Source organism: Palaemon carinicauda, chromosome 30, assembly GCF_036898095.1.
Source record: "Palaemon carinicauda isolate YSFRI2023 chromosome 30, ASM3689809v2, whole genome shotgun sequence".
NCBI lineage: Eukaryota > Metazoa > Arthropoda > Malacostraca > Decapoda > Palaemonidae > Palaemon > Palaemon carinicauda.
In genome coordinates, this window is record NC_090754.1 from 79579032 (window position 1) to 79600686 (window position 21655).

Sequence of the window (21655 nt, forward strand, 5' to 3'; positions counted from 1 at the left end):
GGAGGGTAACTTTGGAACGGCTCCTCAGTTACCTCGCCACCTTACCCCCTGGAAGCGTAAACGCTATGTGGGGCGCAGATAGCCATGTGGCGTGTTAATGCATGCGTCCTCTGTTGATATACGATATCCTAGAGGGAAACCTTTAGGGTACTCGCACCAGAAGTTAGAATTCTGTGAAACCTTTAGTTTAATTCTCTGTGAATATCTATTGTAGTCATATATACGCAAAGGAAGCTACTGAAGGAACCTTCCATCAGGACGACATGGCGATCTCACCCAAAAATAAATTTTTCGCTTCGCTCAAAATCCGTTTTGTGATCTACTGTACTATTGATCTACTGTTCATGGCATGTGATCTTAAATAAAAAGAATTTATTATTGACTATATTTAATGACAAATTTAAAAAGGAAATAATAGACATTTAACGATAGCAAAAATGGAAAAAGGTAAAAATCAAGACATTTAACGATAGACCTCTCTAATATCATTTAAAAAGTCAGAATATAAATCTACAGATTCTTTTCTCATCATTCTATAACAGTATTCATCCAGATGTGACTGAAGCATATGTTTAGCGGTATCTCTCATCGTTTGCAAAATTTTTCTTTTTGCATCTATCCACGATCTTTCTATTGATTGGGTATGCGTTCCAGTGTTTGGGTCGACGTAATGCCGCTGATGGTTAACAGAGGAGTGTACAAATCCATGAGAATTCAAGGTGCTATAACCCGGCCACACGTCTGAATGTATTACTGATCCTTGTGCACATTCACAAATTATTATTGGTAGAAGTGTATTTCTGTCTCGACGATCAACATAAAAATAACGACAGTCAAGACCCTTCTTTAAACCGAAAACCCAAGGGCAGTCTATCCTGTTGCCGTGATTCCTATTATTTTCAATTTCTGCTTCACTGTCTGTTGATTCTGGGTCAAGATTCCCTTGAAGTAGTCTTCCACGGTTATATTTCCTCTTGCCAACAAATCTAGCTTCATCTATCTGTATTGGCTCTGCAGTGGTCCCGACCATCTGACCTTTTTGTTGAACTATGTTAGTACAAACTTCACGGCACATGTTATACCAGTCAACTAGTGTGGAATGAGATCATCCAGTGATAACTTCAGCATATTTGATAGGGGTTTCACACACAAAAAAATACACAATATCCAGAATCTGGCATAAGGAAAGTTTGCAATTCGTCTTATTGTTTAAATCAGAGTAATGAAAAAAACTGTTTCCAGTACGAGTACTTTTAAAAGTTTGACATCCTTTCACTGGACATCTCATTACAGGTACAAAGCTTCCTTTCACTTTACGTCTTTTATTTTTCATAACACTTCCACACTTATCACAATTAATGGCAACAACGTTCCTTATAAACTCTGCGTGAGTCCACATTATATGGGTTGTATTCCAAATAAATATTCCAAATGGATATTTCAAATTTAACTTTTGAAGATTGTGTGGTTTATACTGGAATGATGACAACTAAATATTTTGCTATGTTTAATGGTTAATAATGGATAGTTAATGGGTAAAAACCCCGTAGTTTGCAAGTTTGTTGGGGAAATATGGGTTGTTATTGTGTAGATCACATATTGGAATGTAAACAACTCGGTAGATCACATATTGGAGGAGAAACAACCCGGTAGATCACATATTGGAAGAGCACCCTATAATCTTGAGGAGACATGGATTAATCAAAATTATTCTGTTTCAAAATGTTGGAATGACACTCACTCGACAAATGCAACAGGAACCCAATAACCTACAGGTTCTGTAAATGGCTTTGTGCCAATCGCAGAACTCGTGTTCAATGCCAAGAATGATGGAGATTACCTTAACCAGATGAACGGTGCTGTGTTCAAAACATGGTTTGAGGAACAACTAATACCCAATATACCCCCTTTTTCAGTAATCGTTATGGACAATGCTTCATATCACTTGGTAAAATTAGATAGTCCTCCAACCGTGGCACCAAAAAAAGGCAGTTGTGCAAGATTGACTGATTAAAAAGGATTACCTCCAGGGAACATGGTAAAACATGAGTTGATGAAAATGGTGAAACCAGTTATACGCAACAGTGACCACAAATTTGTAATGGATAAAATTGCGATCGACAATGATCATCAAGTAATTCGCCTGCCTCCTTACCACTGCCAATAAAATCCTATTGAGCTTATAAGGGAACAATTTAAAAACCATATTGCAAAAAGAAATAATTTTGTTATGGCAGATTTAAAAGTTCTTTTCAGAGAAACCATACAGTCAGTGTCACAAGCATATTGGATAAATGCTGTGTGCAATTCTGAGAAATTACAGTCGGAAGGTGCAAAACACATGGTTTCAACGGACAATCTGATTGACTCCTTTGTAGTCAACTTAGAATCTTCTGATAAAGATGATTTCACAGAAGAATCAGATGAAGATTACTAAAACATGAGACTTTATGATAATGTAGAGCGGTTTTTGTTAGTGTTCTTACACTCTATATACATACATATATATATATATATATATATATATATATATATATATATATATATATATATATATATATATATATATATATATAAAATATTTACTTTTATGATGTATTTTTATATTGTAGTGTAGATGAATCAAGTTGATATACTGTATAGCTTCCTGTTTGTATAATAATTCAATTATATTACCTGTTATTATCTTTCAAGTAAAAGTCTACAATACCTTCAAAATATTTTCCTTTACATCAAAAAACATTTATGAAAATAGGACCATCATTTAGCATTACACACCAATATCAAGCTAACGTATATCGATTTCTATAATAAGTCAAGTACCGTATATTACTTGGCATTATCTTCAAAATGAATGGTTATAATAGCAACGAAAGATTTTGCTTCTTGAAAATCACATGAAATCATGACCATCATTCAGTTTTGCACAGAAAACTCAAGCGAATGAATGTACGGTATATCTATTTCTATAATAAATAAGGCAATACATTACCTGGCCTTATCTTTCAAAGTATGACTGGTATCTACCTTTATACAAAATACAAAATAGGTAGAAATTACCCGAAAAAAACATTTCAAACATAACCCTCATAATGATCGATGTTTAGCATTACATTGAAAAAAATATTGATAGAACAAAATATTAAGTAAAACAAAAAATAGATATTCAAGTAGGATACAGTGTAAGGAAATTGACTGGCTATAGGGCACCGAGAGGAATAAGATTAACTCGCAATTGAAGGATTAGTGACCCTTCAAATCACCTCCCATTGTGACCTAGAGTTCATCTGGCCGATGTCAATACGGCGAAGCGTCTGTTTCTGTAGCAGCCTTATTTCTCTGGGACGACTATAATGAAAAGACCATTTACTTATTGAAAAAGATAGAATACAGAGTGTAAGACCGATTGGGGGCAGGTTTAAGAAAATTTGGAATAGGTGTTTTTGATGAAACCATTGTTTTGGAAGCGTGAGAATAAATTGTAAAAACTTGTATGTGGAAAATATTAACCGAGGAAAACTTTTGATAAAATTAATGGATGTAATATATAAGATCTGTATGCATAGCTAATTTCTAAAGTTTATTGGAAATTTTCATTACAATGGTGTAATAGTGGATCTGCAATCAGGATCTGTTATGTGTATAAAATCCTTAAACCTTTTATAAGGGACAATGATAAAAGAAGTCCATACAAAGGAAAAGTCTTTGAGTACTATACTAGAATTTGATTGTGAGAGAAATGTTAAATTATTATAATAAAATAATAGCATGTTATCTCTTATTTCTTCACTCAAAGACTCTATTGATTTTCAACCTCTTGATGACTTCTTCAACATTTCTAATGATAATTTTGAAAGTGTCGGTGTAACGGTTTCTATACCAAACTCGCCTCATAAAACAGTAATCTTAGGTATCTACAGACGTCCAGGAGGTAACGGAAATATGTTTTTCGACTCGTTAGAGGAGGTGCTAAGAAATCCAGGTATCTCCCCTATGAATACAATTGTCACTGGGGACTTAAACATCTGCTTAATGAGGGAAGGGGAGAGCGAGACCACCCGCAGACTGATTAACACAATGCGATCTTTTGACTTTCGCCCGTCAATAACTAGACCAACAAGAGTCGGCTCGAATGACTCGCTGTCTTGTATCGACCATATTTGGGCAAATAATAATCTTGTTGGTAATAGTGGGATATTCTTAGCAGATATCACAGATCATTTCCCAATTTTCTGTAGTCTATTAATGCCTATATTAAACAACGTAGACAACAAAATAAAAATTCAATTCAGAGATATGAGCGAAGTGAATGACAGGAAATTCACGGAACTCCTGAGGGGGAAAGACTGGACCGAACATGGTCAAGCCTCATTAGATCCTCACCTGGGGGCGGCCTCTTTTACGGATGAAATAGACAGCTTTTTCAATGAATGCTTTCCTTTAAAAACAAAATATGTAAGTGTTAAAAGATTGGTGAATAAGTGGCTCTCCAAAGGGCTACTGAAATCAATTAACATTAAACATAATTTATATCGAAGAATGAAATTGGGTGCTTATAGTGCCCAACGCTATAGAAACTATTGTAATATGTTGCTTACATTAATTCGCGTGGCAAAGAAAAAATATTTTGATAGTACTTTTGATCAACTCCGAAATGATGCTAAAAAATCCTGGGATCTCATAAATTCGTCCCTTAGGCCTGGAAAGAAAAAGCGCACTTCGCTAAGAAAACTCATTGGTCGTAACGGCGAAACTATTACTGACAGCCAACAGATTGCAAATGCTTTTAATCTTCATTTCTCTACAATTGGCATTACTCTCCGAGATGCCCTGCCTCAAAATAATCAGTTAGATTTTCATTCCTATTTGCCTCCTTCAAATCAGCACTCTATTTATTTGACCCCATCTTCTCCACTTGAAGTAATCAACATTATAAAAAAACTAAAGAACAAAAAAGCAAATATTCATTCTCCCCCTACTAAACTATATAAGAATAATGCTAGTTTACTTGCCTTTCCTATATCCTTATTGTTCAACCGTTGTATTGCCTCTGGCATTTATCCTGACATTTTAAAAATAGCATGCGTTACTGTGCTACATAAGTCTGGTGATAAATCGGATGTCAATAACTATAGACCAATAAGTTGCCTTCCCTTATTGAATAAAATTTTTGAAAAATTATTGTACAATCGACTCTACTCTTTCTTTACTAGATGTAATATCTTTTCTTCCTGTCAGTATGGCTTTCTGCGTGGCGTTAGTACAAGTGATGCTGTAAATGACCTTCTTGAAAATATCTACAATGCGATGAATAAAAATGAATACCTTGGTGCGGTCTTTTTAGATTTGAGTAAAGCCTTTGACACAGTGTCTCATGATGTGCTGCTTAAAAAGCTCGAACATTATGGAATACGTGGAAATGCATTACTCTTACTAAAATCCTACTTAACGAGTCGTAAACAATTTGTGACCCTCGATGGCCATCTCTCAGAGGTTATGGATGTCAAAATAGGTGTTCCCCAGGGATCAGTCCTAGGACCGTTATTTTTCCTCGCCTATATCAATGATCTACCTCGATCAGTAGGTAGGTTAAGCTCCATACTCTTTGCCGATGACACTACGCTTCACTTTAGACATAAAAATATCTACTCCCTCTGTGATACACTAACCAATGATTTAACTCATGTAAAAAACTGGCTACTAGCAAATAAGTTAACCTTAAATGAAAGAAAGACATACTTCATAATCTTTTCTCTACGAAGAGTTCCTGATAACATAAGGGTTTCTATAGGAAATCACACTCTGGATCAGAAGTCCAGTGGTAAATTTTTAGGGATAATTCTTGATAATAAACTAACTTTCTGTGAGCATGTAAATATGACAGTTAATAAAATTGCCAAAGTAATGGGTATCATATATAGATTAAAAGAGTATTTCCCCTTATATATTATAAAACAATTGTATCACTCGTTAGTATCTCCTCACCTAAATTACTGCAATACGGCGTGGGGGAGTAGTAGTAGAAATGTCTTGCAACCATTAATTGTAATTCAAAAAAGACTGGTAAGAATCATAAGCTCCAGTGATTACTTAGCTCATACATCGCCACTTTTCCGGTCTCTCTCGATATTGAAGCTGGAAGACAATTATAAGCTCTCCTTAATGAATATGATGTTCCAAACACTTATTTTGAACAAATTTCCAGATTTAAGACGAAAAATAATTCAGGAACAATCAGTTCATCCATATGGAACAAGAAATTCAAACTTAACTCTCCCTTTCATACGTATTAATAGATGCGAGCAATCGTATCTATACCAAGGTATTAAACTTTGGAATACTCTGCCCGCTTATCTAAAGGCACTGCTTAGCGTTCGGTCTTTTAAGAAATCATATACAAATCTCCTGTTATCTGGGTATTAAGCTTTATTAATAAATATTTATACTTGCCTACCTAACCACAGCGCAAGTATGTTTCATTGTTTAGAATATTTTTTTATTTGTAAAACTAGTTCTTTTACTGAGTTTTTTGCTTAATATCTACAATTTTTTCAATGTATATACCATTAGCTTTCATATACCATCTTTCCTTTTCATATAAATATGCATTTCCATTTGTTTTTAGGCTAAGATTCTCATTTATATGTATCTATTTGTATACATATGATTATGTATATGTATGCGTACATTTTGTATATCTATATCCATATTTACTTTATTTTTTATTTTACTTAATTGATGATATTATTTTGTTGTATTATTGCCCGAAGAGCTCTGCTCCACATGGGCTTGGACTGAGTCTTTTTTTCTTTTTGTAAATCTTTGAATGTAAATATTTTTTGTCCAATAAACATTATTATTATTATTATTATTATTATTATTATTATTATTATTATTATATGGTATTATTAACGATTAACTTAGCCCAATAAAAGTTTACTAGTATCATATTTTGCTGAAATCTCTGTACTGTACTTCCAACAGTATAAAGTTCATTCTGGCTTTATAGGGTCTACCAATGTAGACCACAGTAAAAACAGGATTACAGACTCATTGAGTTGCTCCCCTCCACGGAAATCTTTAGTAAAAGGCGAAAGATTTATGCGTTTTGAAGGGAAGCCAGAGCTACCAGACCACTCACGTCTCATCGTTCTCCTTTCTCTGACTGCTGAGAGGTAACAGCGTTTGTTTATTACAAGAAAGGCATATGCACAAAACTTTAGAAAGGGGCAGGAGTCTGGAGGAAATTTGGAGGAATGTGGGGATCAGGTCTTAAAGGAACAGGGATTCATTCCTTTGGTTGGATAAATATTGGTTGGATTCGAACTGGAATGGGGAAGGATTAAGGAAGAATTAGGGGAAGGTCGTGGTACTGGTGTAACAGGGATGACTGGGTTGGGAACGGTGGAAGATTCGTCGGTTAGATGTCTGGCAAGATATCCTCTGTTGTTAGGGCAGCTGCTGGAGCTGTGGCAGGTTTGCCAGTGGAGTGGTTTTCACCGCCGCAATCCTTTACAGGTGCTCTGATCACCTCCTATTCCAGGCGTGATGAGGAAGGATGCAGTTTAGACATTAAGGACACGTTTCCTTACCCGCCGTGTGGGCATCAATACAGACTTGAGTTGGGTACCTCAGCCTGCATATGCCTTAGAATGATGGGGCCTTTGCAGTCGGGTCGGTGGTGTCCAAAACACTGGCACCAGTAGCATCAGAGAGGTACAAGTGTTTAGTCATCTACGGGGAAGATTCCCTATATTCCAAGGTCTCCGGTGGATGGGATGTAGCTGATGAAGGGGGTGACTTTACTAGTCGGTGTCTTGTCATTTGTCTCCTTACCCTCCTTTTATCCCAAAATAACCGCTCCTCACCATCCTAACTCCCTTTTCTCACCATCCCATGAGCAAGAATAGATTCTTCTATTTATAACTACTCCTTCCTCTACTACTCACAATACTTCCATTTTCTCACCAAGTCTCTTCTACTCACTGGGACTTGCTGCTATAGCACTATTCCCTATTTCTATAATTTTTCTTTTAACTTTCTAATTGCAGCCAGTTTTTGGGTGCTCTTAGAAATGAACCATGAACCTCAAAAAGCTCTTTGGGTTGAGCTTACTAAAAATCAGGACTGCTCTATGGACAGAGCTAAAGCTAAACTGTACTCTTTTTTAAGTACTTCTTACTCATGATTATTGACATCTCTTGGAGGCTAGGACAAGTTGTTAAAAGGGACCCCCCCCCCAAAGGAAAAGCTCCAGACTACCTATGACCGACTGACTAACTGGTTCACTGACCTGGTACATAAACACAACAAACCTCACAACTCATGGCCTCCCAAAAGACACCCCCAGAAAACTAGAGGTCACAGTACATAGGCTTAGGCTTGATTACCTATACTCAGGAAAACTCATAAACCCTGAGGGCAGATGATGCAAACACTGAAAAATCCTTTCACATCTCCCCCTCGAACACTATCTCTTTCACTGCCCAGACACCATCATCCTCAGGCAAAATTTAGTCTAAGGTCTACCTCATATCACCTCGCAGGTAGTAAGACACATCCTGGAAAACATTACCACATTTCAAGGTTTCCTGGACTCTTACCCTCCAACATAGGGCATCCTATCCATTCTTCTTGCAGCACACTGACCCATACCCATAAACCTGCACACAAAACAGTCTACACCTGCCAGACAGGGACATTTTTCACTATCCTAATGCAACAACCCACTCAAAGATCCTCTCCCATCAAAACTCAATGTTCTTCGGACCACAGCTTCATGCTGCTGTTAACCTTTCCCCTCCTAACTGACACCATGGCTCACCTTTGCTTTTCACACTACAATGCTCTACATGCTGCAGAGACAGCAAAATGCCTCCCATCCTATTAGTATGCCCCTCCCCCCACTAACAATACACTGACACAACCCCAATACTAACATGCCTGGCCAAACCTTCTAAGGCAGGCCAGGGCCTTCTGCCTTCTCGTCTGCCTGCAACCCTCTTCCTCCTTAGCCCTCTCTTCCATGGCTAAAGCTCTTTCACAGTTACTCTGTATATGATATATTGCTCTTTCACAGATAATCTGTATACGATATATTATGGACAGGGTAAGTAAGGAGTACTGTTCCCATGTTGATGGTTTATTAGGAAGCACGTCTAAATCCTACGGTGAGTACAAGCTTACTTAGGTCCGTGCCAAGTCTTGGCACCAATGAGTTAAGCGATGCGTAGCTGACCATAACATAACTATACCCGACTCATTACTGATACATTCTTATCCTACACTCTGCCTTACCCTTAAGCTTAACCTAGGAATTTGGCTTCCCGATTCTTTCACCTCCCCCACTCAGGCCATCCTGCTCCTCACCCAGTCCCTCCTACTCACTGGGTCATACTACTACAAACTTTTACCTCTCCCTGCAGGTACTGGTGAGTAAAGAGGTTCAGTCCTCAACTGATCCTTACTGTACTAACACCAAAACCTCTCCCTAATCCTTTCCCGTCTCAACCCTCACTTAGAAAATTATGCAATCAATACTGAAAGTAGGATCACATATGTCTTCATATTTTAGAATAGTTTTGACAGTAAAATTTTACATTAAAACAATAGTGTTTTCGGCAAAGAAAAATCAGAGCATGATATAAATATAGGTGTTTTGAACGTTTCTGATGCTCTAGAATGTCGCAAAAAGACTGGTTTTAAGCTATTTTACCTCAAATTCCAAACACCCCAAAAAAGCACTAAATTCACGAAAAAAAAAGAAACATCACGAGCAACACGCATAAAGGGCAAGCTATGCAGTATCGTGACTTACAAAGTGAATAGCATTGGTAGAAAAAAAAACATTACATTGATAAGAAATATGAAAATTGAATCATAGGTATTTGTAGATGATATCATGTTTCCCACAGGAAGGAAAGAAGGAACAGAATGGGCTATAAGCAATTGTCATAGTTTGGAGATCTTAAAAAAAGGTCACAATCAACACATACTCCAAAAAGTCGGGTGTATTAATAATTAACAAAAGAAAGAATAAGAAAGAAGAGGAGATTAAAACAAAAGTAAAGAATGGGCCCATAAGTTTTGTTAAAAGAATATAAGTATTTGGATGAATGGTACACTGAAAAGGAAACAAATAATTGAGTATCAGTGAAAAAAAGGCCAGAGGGTCGCGTATATGACCCAAGAAATAAGAAAATATGGAGATATAAGAAAAGTAGGCAAAATGGCATTGGAAGTAAAAGAAAATATATGAAACAGTAGTAGCCAACAATATTTGCTAATGTGGAGAACTGGAGTGAAATTAGAGATAAAGATGTGAAAGATCTGGAAAACCTTCAATGTAGGATAATAAGAAACATGTATGAACAACCTGCAAGTACTCCATATTGACGCATACTTGCAGAAACAGGAATATGGCCACTGTCTTGCAGATTAGAATATAAAAAATGAATGCTCTCCCATAACATCATAAACTCAAGATAAAAAAAGACTAGTAAAAGAGAGATAATTGACGATCAGTTGAAGAACCCTTATGGAAAGTGCTGTAGTAACAGCATAGAAGGAACCTGTTATAATATGGGATGCAAGTTGAAGAAATAAGAAATTGGGGGGAAAGGACCCTGAAAAAAAGAAATTAAGAAAATGATTATGGAAAAGATAGAAGAAACTATTGTAGAAAAGAAAGTGATGAAAAAATTAAGATTTTTAGAAGTGAGTGGCCCACAGCCATATGTCAGAGAAATGGATCTGGATAAGGCAACCCTTGTCATGAAATCAAGATTAAATATGCATAATCTTAAAAGAAATTTCTGGGGAAACTACTGTACGCAGATGATTTGTGTGACCTTTCCAAATATGAGGAAGGTAATACAGAACATTTATTTTCATGCCCAAAATTAAGACAGTTAACGAAACTAGACATAAGTGAAGGTATGTCGCAAAATCCTAGCAGGGATCTGGTTGCAAACTTAAGTAGGACAATGGGTATGAAAGAATTTAAAAGAGTCCAAGCTGACCACAATAAGATGCCAAAATTGATGATAGCAGGGTGATATCCTAGCTGATTTCAAGGTAGAATGGGATAAAAGTAAACACTGAGAATATCAGTATTGATCTATTTATAGTACAGGTAAAATAAACTTAATTACAATAATACGAATAAGCTCAGAATCTTTGCACCTATCTTTAATGCAATAGAGTGTCTGTAAACTTCTTTTGCGGAGGGAGCAATTAGGAGCAACCCAAGTCTCGCCTCAGCTCCCGACCAGGAAAGTCGTCCCTCTCGGCAGCTGAAGGATCCGCTTACCTGGCACAGGGGACACCAGTCTCCCCTGACATTTCTCTGGATTTCCTGTTTCGGCCAGGATTCCTCAGGCATTATGTCCGTGTCATAAACGGCTAAAGGACTTTGTTTGGGACCTGTATCCTGAATGGCTCCACCATTGTAGAAGACTATACTCAGATGACACTTCAATTCCCAACTGCAAAGACTGCAAATGGCACTCTTCTTACAGAAAGGACCTAATCAACCATGTTGGTTTTGTGCCCAGAGATGTACCACCACAACCTAAGATGTGAGTGCTCTTACTGCTTCTCTCTCACTATCGCATGTATCCCCTTCTTCAAGGAGCAAGAGACCAGACTTATATTCTTCAAAGATCCATATACCAGTATCTTCGCAACACCCCACCAGCTCTCCAAAACTGCTTTTTACCGCACGCCGCCTACAGACTGGCCCCACTTCAGTGAGTGTTGCTGTGCAGGATATATGCAAGAGTTTTGGCTCTCTGTCCAACCCATAGAAGCTCCACCCAAGGAACAACAAGCCTCCACACCTAGGCCAGCCACCTCTGCACCTTCTCCAAGTCAACCTGCTGCCAAAAAGAAGAAAGCAGAGCATCTACCAGCACCGAACCACCTGCCTGCCTCCTCAGAGTCACAAACCTGTGGCCCGGATAGAGATGCAGCTGCAGCCACCACTGCACAAGAGGCATACATATCTGCCATGGATCTCGATCCTGACAGCCATCCCACCATGCAGCCTGCAGAGGCACACCAGCAGAATTGTAACTGCACCATGTGCCTGACTCAGTTCCTTGCTGAGACTGCCACCATTAACAGCAGTATTGTTGGAGACCCCACAACCAACAACTCAACTAACCAAGTTTAGACTGCCAGCCACCGAAGAGACCCTGTCATATGCGGCAGTAGCTGCTATTGCAGCTGCTAATCCCAGACTCCATATTACGGCCAGACCCAACTTAAAGGGAGACATCATCATTAATCCCAAGAATCAAGATAGTGCCAGACTCCTTCGTAATGAAGCCTCCATGGTCTATCTGGATACCCCGAAGGAATAGAAGAAAGCAGTAGTATATAACTACCTAGTCAATATGCCAATCTCCCTTATCACCGACTGCAAGAACATTGCCCAAGCCAAATGGAAGTTGGGCAGTCACAAGGCCCCGACCAAAGAAGTCATCGCCACCTTCGTAAGACCCATACTACCGGCCTTGGACCTTGGACTGTGGGTAATTTTTTCCATAAGAGACCTCGATAAGGAGCCACTCCGCTGCTTCAATTGGCAGCGCTTTGGCCACCACAAGTCTGACTGCAGGAGTCAGGCGATCTGTGGGGTCTGCAGCGGCAAGCACCCAATGCAGAATTGCATCGACGAGCACAATGCTGGGAGGGAGACCCGGCATAAATGCCCCAACTGCACCCAGCCTCATCACACCTGGAACTAAAGATGTCCAGAGCATCTCAAAAGGCTGGAAGCTTTGGAGACTACCACTCCTACAACTGCAAAAAACACACCGACGCTGCAACCAAAGCCGCAGAGGATACCACGCACGAGACCGCCTCGGAAACCATCCACCGCTCCTGTACTAGTCACTGCTCCTGCATCTAGCACTGACACCAGTCCAGCCACTATCCCTGAACCGACCTCCACCACTCCAGCATCTACACCTTCCCCAAATCCTTCTCCTACCCCATCCCCTTTATCCTTCTCCTAACATTTTGACACCATGTCCTTACAAGACCCGATCCCTATTACCATCCATCTTGTCACCTAGGTCTTATCCCTCCTCAACATCCCTCTCCTCAGTCAAACCCTAAGCCATTTCCTCCCCTCCCTTCTTTTCTACTTAAACATCCTCCTTTCCTCTCCCAGTCTCTCCTACTTACTGGGACTTGCTACTATTCCACTGATCCCTACTACTAAAATTCTTCCTTCTGGCTCCTGAGGGGGGCCGATTTTTGAGAGCTCACGGGCGAGCCACTTACTCATCTTGGCCTTCAGGACAAGATGAATATCAATGCTCAAGGTGCAGAGCAACAGTTAATGCTCTAGGTGCAGAGCAATAAACCAGGAGCACTCTATGAGTGCTTCTATAATTAGAAATTATTATTGACACAACAGCACTAGGTGCAGAGCTACATAACTGACTTGGGGCTAGGACACATTATCCAAAAAGCCCCCTTCTGGATAAAATTCTGGGCAATCTATATCATCATCATCATCAACCAGGAACCTTGCTACTACCATGCTTGAGTGACCTTTGAAACTGTTCCAACTGTTGGTCAGTATATGTGCAAGGACTGAAATGAGTGGCTTAACCTAATTGATATTCATATTATAAAAAGACTTGATTGGGTAGAACAGACTCTTTAGCTATAGTACGCAGCTCTTCTAGGAGGACACTCCAAAATCAAACCATTGTTCTCTAGTCTTGGGTAGTGCCATAGCCTCTGTACTATGGTCTTCCACTGTCTTGGAGTAGAGTTATCTTGCTTGAGGGCATACTGTTCTATCATATTTCTCTTCCTCTTGTTTTGTTAAAAGTTTTTATAGTTTATATAGAAGATATTTATTCTAATGTTACTGTTCTTAAAATATTTTATTTTTCCTTGTTGCCTTTCCTCACTGGGCTATTTTCCCTGTTGGAGCCCCTAGGCTTATAGCATCCTGCTTTTCCAACTAGGTTTACAGTTTAGCAATTAGTAATAATAATAATAATAATAGTAATAATAATAATAAAACTTATGTGATATGTTATTTCATATTCAAGCTCACATGTACATCGGTTAAACTTATTAAATAGCAGTTAATAAAAACAGACATTTCATAGGTTTACTTTTCATGCTTTATACTTGCATTATAGAACAGCCTTGACAATATTGGCAGACGCAATGCAAATTTATTCTTGCATTTGAATATTTATAGAACATCCCACTTATCCTTATTCCAGGCAGCCGTGCCTCCAATACCAGAACTAAAGAATAATGAGTAAAAAAAAAAATTGGGGACCAATGACTTCTTTTAGGCATCTTTATTAGTATTTAGAAAAACATGAGAAGCCCAGATAAAATTTTGTGCATATGCCCTTCTTGTACTAAACTATTGTTGATATCTCTCAGCAGTCAGAGAAAGGAGAATGATGAGACGTGAGTGGTTTGGTAGCTCTGGCTTCCCTTCAAAACGCATAAATCTTTCGCCTTTTACTAAAGATTTCCGTGGAGGGGAGCAACTCAATGAGTCTGTAATCCACTTTTTACTGCGGTCTACACTAGTAGACCCTATAAAACACAATATACAGTAAACTTAATACTCTTGTAAGTATATGTGCATTGCTCTAACCTTTGATAATACCAAATGAGTTACAAGGTAATAGGTAGCATGTTATCTTTCCATCATATTAATACTAATAATCTAACATTTCCTTCACAGCCATATTATTCAACCAATATAGTACTCAAGACTTTTACCATGTATAGACTTCTTATATCATTATATACTTATAAAAGGTTCAAGGATTTATAATACACAGAACAGATCCGGATTGTCGATCCACTATTACATCAATATAATGAACATTTCCAATATTTTTTTAGAAATTAGCTATGCATCACAGATCTTATATATTACATCAATTCATTTTGTCAAATGTTTTTCTAGGTGAATGTCTTCTACATACTTTATTCTCTAGCTTCTAAAACAAAGTTATTTTTTATCAAAAACACCTACAGTAATCCCAATTTTCTTGAACCCGCCCCACTTACCCTGAGTATTCTTCCGTTTTCAATTCACATCTTAAAGCTTTTGTATTATATCTATTAAATTCTCCAGTTTCCAAGAACAGTAATTTCTTGACCATTTCTTTTAAATATTGAAAACAAAGCTTAAATGTTTTGTAATATCCATGTCTTCTATTTCCATAATAGCATTCCAAAAACGGTTTAAACCCCCTTATAGGAGTAAATGGCCTTTTCCTTAGTATCCCATCTGGATTTAGACTTTTTAAGTGGTAAGTGCATCCACAAACTGTTGAGATCAAAAAGTTAAGATCTCTTTTTAACTAATAGAAACATGAATACTTGGTAAACGAGAGTAATACGGACTTTATATATTATATATATCCTGGTCAGTCACTCAGTGTTTTAGCCTTCTGGAAGTGTTCTGAACGTTGTAGAAGCTGTGTAGTAAGTGCAAGCTGTGGTGTAGCCGGGGATTTTAGCATTCTGGATGCGTTGTAAACGTTTTATAGGCTGTGCAATGAGTGCATGTGGTGTTGTAGCAAGTGATTTTAGAAGGGTAAATTTACTGCCAGAGCTTTGCTCAGAGATCCTCTATAACATTTACAACGGTTCCAGAATTATCAAATCATTGGCTACACCAACACTTGCACTTATTGCACAGTCTTTACAGCGTTTACAATGCTTCCAAAAGGCTAACTTCATTGACTACATCACCACTTGAACTCGTTGCACTGCATCTCTAATAGTTACAAAGTTTCGGGAAAAATCATATCACTGGCAGTTCTCTCAGTATACTGCAACACCTGATTTGTGATCTCATCAACTCTTACTTTTCCATCATTTCATCTCGAAATTCTACAACACGGGCTCGTCCACAGAAATTGTAAAAATATGTAAAACCCTTTTTACTTTAGCATAATCCGATTTGTTTGTCTTTTATTATCCTTACTCCGACATCTCAAGGTTTTATATTTTTCCTAACAATTCCCCATGAGGAGTTTTCTTTCTAAGAACCATGTGTTAAATGACTTACCTTTCAGCTTTTACTTTCATCGGATAAAACTTTCTCCTACTTCGCTTACTTGTTAAATTGTCCAGCCTTGTGTTGGACACGGGCTCTACAGAATATTCTCAGGTTTATCTCATAGTCTGATGGCTATGTCTGTAAATTTCATCATTTTATCTTGTACTGTATTCCACTATATTCACTCTATCCTGTCAGTTGTCTTCAAATACTGCAACACCATCATTCTTTATCCTCCAGTCAATTGCAACATTATTTCAAAGACATTTTCAGACATATGTGACCCCAACTTTAATCTTGAGAGCATAAACCTCAATAACCCTGCCCCACACACACACACACATTGTTTTATGTTGGCTAGTTGGGTTAGATTTACACTCGTCATGTTGATCCCTTGGCTTAGTTGTCTATAGATCTGAAGCCATTTTGTCACATGGCCAACTTTGATCTAAAACAACCTCCCTACAATCTATTCATAAAGCAAGAGTCTGTGTCATGCTCTAGAAACCAGATTTCATGGCAGTATATCTACTTTTAATATTTTAAAATAGTTTAGGCCAGCCTTTGCAATGCTAGCAACTTTGGCAAGTGGTAATGGTCCTTGATCACCCAGCGAAGGCTTCATAAATAACAGTGAAGTATTGTATTAAGAGAATTAAAGAAAATAGACAATTTATTTGTCTATGGGTATTACATAGAACTTGAATATAAGATGGAATGTTGAGAAAATCTTATGCAAATATTCTACATATAAAGCTGTCCTTCCGACAGTTAAAAGCACTCACTTTTTAGTCTTTTAATATACCTCAATTCTGCTCCCTTCTATCTTGATTTCAAACCTCTTTAGATCTAGGCATACCGAACTTCACATAGCAACTGCCTTACATCGCTGACATAACTGACCAGCTCGAGGGGACAAGAATATTCACGAAAATCGATCTCCTCATGGAAAATCCCAATAACGAAAGAGGACATAAAAATAATAGCAATCCTCAGCCCCTTCAGGACATACTTTTAATTACAGCTGCTTTTGACCTTCAAAACGCAGTTGCCACCTTTTAACAACTCATTTCCACACTCTCAGTCTTCATACACCCGACAACACTAAGGTTACCAAACAATTCTTCTTCGCTCAAGGGGTTCACTACTGCACGATAATTGTTCAGTGGCTACTTTCCTCTTGGTAAGGGTAGAAGAGACTCTTTAGCTATGGCAAGCAGCTCTTCTAGGAGGACCCTCCAAAATTAAACCATTGGGTAGTGCCATAGCCTCTGCACCATGGTCTTCAACAGTTTGGGGATAGAGTTCTCCTTGGGGTACACTCAGGCACATTTATTATATCTTATTTCTCTTCCTCTTTTCTTTAGTTTTAATAGTTTATATATGAAAGATTTATTCTAATGCTGTAACTGCTCTTAAAACATTTTATTTTAATTGTTCAATACTTCTCTTGTAGTTTGTTTCCTTACTTAATTTCCTCACTGGATTATTTTTTCCTGTTGGAGCCCCTAGGCTTATAGCATCCTGCTTTTCCCCCAGGGATGTAGCTAATAATAATGATAATAATAATATAATAATAATAATAATACTAATATGGATGACATCCTCGGAAAATTACACTGCTGCGTTGTTTATGTCAACGTTACTCTGATATTCCATCTCCAACTATAAGCAACACATCAAGGACATAAAACTAGTGTTTGAGAATCTCATAGAAAAGGGTTAATAGTCTGCCAAGATAGATGTGAATGGGAGAAAAGAACAGCAGAATTTCTTGGTCTTTGAATAAATCCAGAAGCTGTTAAACCCCTCCGACGAAGGTCCAAGCCATTGCCAATTTCCAAATGACAGGGAACATTGCTCTGCAACTACTGTTACTGATTTGATACCCAACCTAGCTAGAATCATGTCTCCCTTACATGAATGTTTAAAATGAAAAACCTAAACATTATGCTGGTCAAATAAGCAAGAAATAGCATTTCAAGAAGCCCAAAAAGGCCCTTAGCTCTGCTGCAACATTAGTGCTTCCTCTCTACAGTGGGTCCTTTATACTGACCACAAATGCATGTAGCATATTGATGTGTGCAATACTTGAGCAGGATACAGATACCAGCCTTTTTCAGGAATATTCTATCTTCACCAGAACATATTTACTCCACCTTCGACAGCTGTATTGAAGATAGGTAAGGTCATACAATGAAATTTTACACAAGGCCAATTCACCTCGTCAAGCAGTAGCTGAGACTGTAAGCTTGCAGGTCTACATTTCATCAGTCCAGTACTGCTTGCAAGCCTACTGTTCATTAGTGCAAGATTTCAAAATTAACCAATCATAATCCTTTACCCGGATGAAACCACTATGAAACCTAAGGTTGTTCTAATTCACCACTGCCTGGTCTTTAGTACAGTGACCACAAAGGTACCAGGACGCCACTAACATTAGTTCTAATGCAAAAGACAGTTTTGAATTTGCAGACACTATGAAGAACTTGATTCTAAAAAACGAATATAAACTATGATCTTTGTGATTTTACTTTCTGTCTACACGAGCTCTTTAAATGCTTATCCACAAAGGCCTCTTCATCAACTTTACTGGTATTTGTGAGTCTAGTAAAATTGGTTTGGGTTGTTTGCATGAAGGAGGCAGGAATCCTAATATTAGTTAAGCAATGATGTCTTGGTTAGGTATGAATTATTTGTGATGCAAGATGTTTCTCATTAAGCATCATTACTTCTTTAATGATTCTAAATTAGCAGGTAGAGAGATTATTTTGTTAATCTGGTAATTTTCACAACACTGGCCCCAGGAGTGTCTTCATGTCAATTTCTCACTTCTAGCCTACCCCACCATGGTTAATTGGCACAGTTTCTGCCGTGATGTTTATTGCAAAATTATAATGAAGGACAGAAAGAAGATTGGTGGACCAGGCCTTATGGACGAGAGCAATTTGGCAAAAGGAAGTATAACATAGGACACAAAGTCGACAGTTGTTGGGCATTTGGAGGCACTGGATGAGAAACAAAAAGTTGTTGAGGACTGCACTGCTGAAACTTTAATCCCTGTTAATTGATAAAGTTCTTCCAGGAACCACGATCCTATCTGATCTGAGGGCTGGAAAGCATACTCTAATGTGAAAGATCATAATTTTGAGCATTTCATGGTCAATTATAGTCTGAACTTTGTTAACCATGAGAACCCAAACATGCAGTTGAACAATATAGAATCACATTCTCAAAAGGAGCATTCTTCCCAGATTTAGTACACAGAAGTTGCAGTATGACAGCTATTTTTCTTCACACTGTGTTAAGAAGCGGCATATAAGGAAAGATGTGTCCGTTCAGGGTGTTTTTGAAATTAATCATATATGTTTACCAGGTCAGTTTTCCCTTCTCTACCCAAAACTCTCCTACCGAAGACACTTTAACATAACATACAACCTACCACCAGTTATTTCTTCATTACCCACTGCCCTTTGCTGGAGACATCTGTGAGCATAGGTGTTTAAGTTCCATCTGCTGTGTCAGGTTTATATAGGACAGAAGGGAAATTCGATTGAAAAAGCCTCGACATCCATAAACACATAGATATAGGAGAGTTGAAGAGTGTAACTAAAGGAATCTATGTGCTGTTCAGAGGCTTTCTATAAAGGAATGCAAAGCATAAGTCGCTGTGCATCTAAAGTTCAAAAGGATAAACATTGTGTTGTTTCTTTAAAATAATTTCATTACCTGCCACACTGCTCACATGATTTAAGAGTTAATAAAAAACATTTATGATAATACCACCTTCCAACTTTCAAGACAAACATAATCCAAGAGGCCAAGAAGACATCCAGACTCTATCTCTATCCTTGTAGCATTATGATATTATAGGGTCTACTGATGTAGACCACAGTAAAAAGTGGATTACAGACTCATTGAGTTGCTCCCCTCCACGGAAATCTTTAGTAAAAGGCGAAAGATTTATGCGTTTTGAAGGGAAGCCAGAGCTACCAAAACATGCAGGTCTGGTCATTCTCCTTTCTGTGACTGCCGACTACTATCAACAAAAGTTTAATACAAGAAGGACATATTCACTAATCTTATTCTTCTTTTCCAAGTTTCTATTCATCACCAGGTTTTTAATTTAATTGTGGATGACTTTAATTTTATACTAGAAGACGATCAAATATTCTTAATTTTACTTATAATGACTGAAATTAATATACCATAAAAGTCCTTAATTCTGTTTTTTATTCTCTGTTACAATATTTTGCAGTGATTATTCTTTAAGCCCATTATTCAATCTATTGTTAGACACAATGGCGACAAGAAAAAAAAAAAATGATATGATATTCTAACAATAATCAAATACTAAAATAAGTTTGCATTGTGTTAGCTCATATTTTGGCTGAAAGCTGTTCTAAAAAGCAAGAATAAAACATGAAAAATAAACCTTTGCAATCTTCGTATTTTAGAAAAGTTATTATCTAGAAAGTTTTAACTATGCATATGTTAGTTTGAACTATATAATAATGTTTTTATATATCATACAAGTTTGAAAGTTACACTTAAGTGAATTTTTAATAGAAATAGCAGAGCGGTCAAGTTACTCCTTTGAGCAGTTTCATGAATAATGAAACTGCTAACAAAAGTTGTCAAAGTATATTTCATAAATCTAAACGGCACAGGAGAGGCAGTGGCAAGGAAAGGGACAGTGTTCTAGAGACTGGTCATGCATATATATGATTTTAAAGGTTTACAGTTACTCGTGCATGCACTCGCAGGATTGCCCTAAACACTGACCATATACATATATGATCAGCGCCCAAGTGCCCTCTCCACCCAAGCTATGACCAAGGAGGGCCAGGCAATGGCTGCTGATGACTTAGCAGACAGACCTATAGGCTCCCCCAAACCCTAATTCTTAGCTCACAAGAATGGTGAGGTTACAGTGACCAAAGAAACTAACGAGATTGAGCGGGACTCGAACCCCAGTCTGGCGTTTACCATTCAGGGACGTTACCACATCGGCCACCACAATCCTAAAGCTTTCGAATATGCGGCTCCAAAATTGAGTAACAAGCTTCTACTTGACTTCAGAGGGCCTGATATAAAGGCTTTCAACAAGTTGGGGACTTTCATGTTCTCTGAGTGTTATGAAATTTTTTATTTGAAAATCTAAGCCAGCAATGTTGTGTAGTTCGCAGGGACTTTTCCATATCGGGCGGATCAGGAAAACACTTGAATCAAGCATGCAGGACTGACAAGTGAATATAGCTTGGGGCTAAAAAGAGACCTTCCTTTAAAAAATGTTATAAGATTCTCTTGATATTCCATATGTTATACTCTAGGTCTATAGAATTCCACAGACTAGTCAGCAGACCACTTTCATCTTTTCTAAAAAAACTTTTTTTTTTTTTAATGACGCTTTCGCTAAGGACTGATCAAGGACCATGAGGCCTTGCAGGCAAAGGCTGGCCTAAACTATGCCAAAACATTAAGCCTCAATATACTGGCATGGCGTTTTTCTAAAGACTGTCAGCCTTTTGCTTCTACATCATGTTATTTAGAGGTTAGTTTAGATTAAATTTGTGTGACTCTTAC

General features: G+C 37.8%; 3 non-coding genes and 1 pseudogene across 3 annotated transcripts; 1 reads left to right on the plus strand and 3 right to left on the minus strand.

Moving 5' to 3' along the window:
* Positions 1-463: 463 nt before the first annotated feature.
* LOC137623614 (uncharacterized) lies at positions 464-1399 on the minus strand (annotated as a pseudogene).
* Positions 1400-7008: 5609 nt separating this feature from the next.
* LOC137623928 (U5 spliceosomal RNA) lies at positions 7009-7128 on the minus strand. The gene has a single exon (XR_011040686.1). It is a non-coding gene; the product is annotated as a U5 spliceosomal RNA (small nuclear RNA).
* Positions 7129-14467: 7339 nt separating this feature from the next.
* On the plus strand, positions 14468-14587 carry LOC137623923 (U5 spliceosomal RNA). The gene has a single exon (XR_011040683.1). It is a non-coding gene; the product is annotated as a U5 spliceosomal RNA (small nuclear RNA).
* Positions 14588-19941: 5354 nt separating this feature from the next.
* LOC137623914 (U5 spliceosomal RNA) lies at positions 19942-20061 on the minus strand. Its single transcript, XR_011040673.1, has one exon. It is a non-coding gene; the product is annotated as a U5 spliceosomal RNA (small nuclear RNA).
* Positions 20062-21655: the final 1594 nt, after the last annotated feature.